Below are 3,966 nucleotides of genomic sequence, written 5' to 3'. Positions count from 1 at the left end.
TCACTAACTAACTCTCTCAGCGGAAGCTTGCCGTTTCATTTCAGCAATGCAGGGCATTCTTGTCTGACAGAACATTGTTTTTGGACCAGGCCCGTACGACTTGGCCTTCACAGATGGGCCGCAATGCAAATCGACACAGTGGCGTCCAAGGAGCGCACTGGTCTGTCACTGTTTGGAGCAAACATGGCCAGGGCTGTCAATCACCTCAACTGTCAATGTGAAGCCAATGGCAACTGGCATCAATGGTTGGACTTTGACTGCAGACCTATTCATGTTATATGGTATTCTACTGAATTTAACTGTGTTCTATCTTATTCTGTTTAAACAGAGAATATAAAACAGGACATGAAGACTTGTTGTTTAAAACCAGATCACTGAAGGTCAGGACTAGGACTGAGAGAGATGCCGTACTTAAAACAGCGTACCAAACTTCTGTCTCCACGGCTCAGCAGCCACATCTGGCATTCATCACAGGAAGCGACATCATCTTGGCAGGGCACTGGACATGTCACTCTGAATCCAACCACAGTGGTCACGCTTTGCATCCCCCTTCCCGCAATTCCAAAATCCAGCTCTCTCAGGACCTGTTCTGTCTTGACCAATCACCAGATTGGAATGTGTTCTCCTGTCCAATCAGAGTGTGATTCAGAGCTTGGTTTTGGTTTTACCAGGAAGTAATTTATGACATACTAGGGACTACATTGCAGAGCAACATGTCCACCTTACTGATGAAGACTCAAGGCTGAACACACATTGGGCCACACATTGGGCTTTGTTCTTTTTCAATTTCATGAAGTATGTGCACCTGATGAAGGTCAAACTGAACCAAACAGAGACAATAAAAGCCCTTATGCAGCTGAACTCAAAGCGGAAAGGTTGAGTGATAAGTGCAGTGATGTGGAAAAAGTTGTGAACTTTGTAGAAAAGGTGATACATCAACAAAAACATCTACATGTGTGAGTGCATGAGAGAAAGAGAGAGAGAGAGAGAGAGAGAGAGAGAAACAATTGTTTGAAGTCTTCAGCTTTCAATGTGGATTTGCATGTGATGAATATTCTGCATACAGAGAAGCTAATCACAAGCCAGAACTGACAACTACATGAATGTTAGTACCTCGCCACTCTCTCACACACACACGCACACACACACACACACACACACAACTGACAGAGACAGAATAGTGTGAGTGTGTTGGAGAGAGCAAAAAAGAAAGCGAGTGAGAGAGAAACAACAACATCAAAGAATGAAAGACAGGGACAAACATTCACTTTCACACCCTGCAGGGAGAACAGGGCCTCTGTGCTTCTTCACTGTCCAAACACACCTCACGGCTGCCTGCTCCCTGCAACAACAACAACCACACACACACACACACACACACACACACAGGACAATAACCCTATTGTGGGGCTCCAATAAAGGGAAGATAGAGAGATGGAATACAGAATGAGAAAAGATTGACAGAGTGGACTTGATCACACACGATCAGTTAGGAGTGGTCGGCTTGCACACAAGCACAGGCCAATATGAATCAACAGGACTGCAGTGAAACAGTGAAACAGTGAAACAGTGAAACAGCGAAAGTCTTCTGTCCATGTCAGTCATCCAACGTTCACAAAGTCAGCCTAAATCACACTACGCACGCACACAGTCACACATTTGTTTTGTCAAGGGCGGGACAGCGGTATTGTTTCACAGGGGAAGCAGGATAGTGATAACAGCACTCTCTCCACCTTATCTGATGGCTCACACACATAAACACATATGCACACTCAAGCTCGATCTCTCAGTCTTTTTTCTTACTCATCAGCTGTCATAATTGAACCTGACCAACACACATACCCACACAGGCATTGCAAAGCACGATGCATGCAGACACACACACACACACATGTGATACCATACACATTGAAGACCAGAGGAAACCTTCACTTCCGGTCTGGGGGGTATTTTGAGGGTATCTGGGTTATGAAGGATATTTTGGGGCCTGACGATACTAGGGAGTCACAAGGTGACAGCTTACATTACCACACTGCTATATTTGTCCTGACACACTGCCTGTGTGTGTGTGTCTGTGTGTGTGTCTATATCTAAAATACTAGAAGAGAGGCAGCAGAACTTCCACACCAGCCAAAAACTGAGCAATGAATTTGAGCTTTGAAACACTGAGTAGACCAATAAAGGCACACACACACACACCCACACACACACACACGGGGTATGCGGCATTGGGTCCAAAACTTGGCCCATGAACATCCTAATCACTTTTTCCACAGTCAGCAAGTCTTGGTGTCGGACAGCAGCGAGAGAGAGAAAGCAGAGAAAGAGAGATGGGGACGAATATAAACCAACTTCACAACACATGAATCTTCCACAAAAACGACTGCAACCTTTTCAAATGTGTTGATGAGTATGATGCTCTACGGTCTGTTAATACATGTATTAATAATAAATAATAATACATTCATAATTTAATACTTTCACATGGACAATTTATATGTCACTTTGGAGACACATTTTTTTTTATGTCTGCTAAATGATTAAATTGTTACATTTTGTTAATAATTGTTAATAATTGTATGCAATCATCAAACCTGGATTTCAACCAAACCCCTCAGGTCTAACACACTTCTTATTTTCTATAGAGTATTTGCAACTGGCTTCAACTATACCTCTCATTTTATCAAAAAAATAATTACATCTTTATTCCCTTCACTTGTAATAAACTCCCAGATTACAATCTGAACCCCAAAACAGGAAAGTTGTTCAGGAGAATAATTTTCTTGATTTACAAGAAGCCAAATGCAGGAAAGATAAACAGTCAATTAAATGGCTCCATGTTTGTGTAAAACAAACAAACCCATTATCCCATGTCGGCCGAGTCAAACTACCCCATAAACCTGGAAACGATTACAGCACAGCCAGAACCGAGAAGATACAGTTCATCCCCAATCCCCACCCCCCACGGCCCCAGGCTTGCAATGGACAGCCTAGCACACGGCACAGAAGTCAGGCTACTCAACACATGATAACAGCCCCTGGGTGCCACCGTCTCACAATGGAACTCATTAATAACGAAGCTCTTAGGACAAGAAGAGCTCAAACAATGCTGACTGCAAGAAGCCTAGTTGCACCCATGTGACGCAGCAGACTCGTACTTTTTGACAGATAGTCCACAGTGCAGAAGGGTGTGCGGGCAGGGTGGACAACAGGACAGAGAGGTATGTCCGCAAGGGACCAACACCTCCCCCTGCGACACGTCGCCTCGCCCCAAAGAGCTAACAAAATTATCTCACCTATGTGACCGTTGACTAGACACTGGGGACGTGGTTCCGTTAGGCTAAATATTGACAATCGGAGCATCATGCTGAATCAGGACGGAGCCCATAGCCTCGCCTGCTTTTCGTAGCATACAAGATAACCAACAACCATTTGTCTTTAAAGCATTAAAGTATTTAACAAACTTTCTATGAGAAAAACAAGCTGACGTTATTTTCAATGTGTAACCTATATCGTTTGTCAGTGACAAAAATATTGATAACCGATCACTAAAGTCAAACCCCAGCCTACCACCCGCAGCAGCGGTCAATGTTTGGCAACAATGTTGCGAGAGGCCGACTCTTGTTTGTTAGGCAGTCTTTTTTGTTGAGATACTAAATCTATATTGACAAGAAACACGCATCATGAAATCGAAACAATTAGAGAAAGCAAAGTCACTGCTTTGTCTCGACAGTGGTACTAGAAAAAGCCCATCTGTCGCCGCAGACTCCTCTCCTCTTCTCCTCCACCTTCGTCCGACTTTGCAACAGAGCAAGCCCCCAATATACAGTAGACTACGAGGCTACCTCGCCCGAAGGAGAAGTTGGAAACCATGCTAAACCATTCGTTTGGGCTATCGTAATTATTTCGCATCTGCAAGACAATAGACATTAGCGCCCGTATTCAAGCAAAATGATTGGCATCACT

The sequence above is a fragment of the Hypomesus transpacificus genome, chromosome 22, assembly GCF_021917145.1.
Source record: "Hypomesus transpacificus isolate Combined female chromosome 22, fHypTra1, whole genome shotgun sequence".
Taxonomy (NCBI): Eukaryota; Metazoa; Chordata; class Actinopteri; order Osmeriformes; family Osmeridae; genus Hypomesus; species Hypomesus transpacificus.
This window is presented reverse-complemented; position numbering follows the sequence as displayed.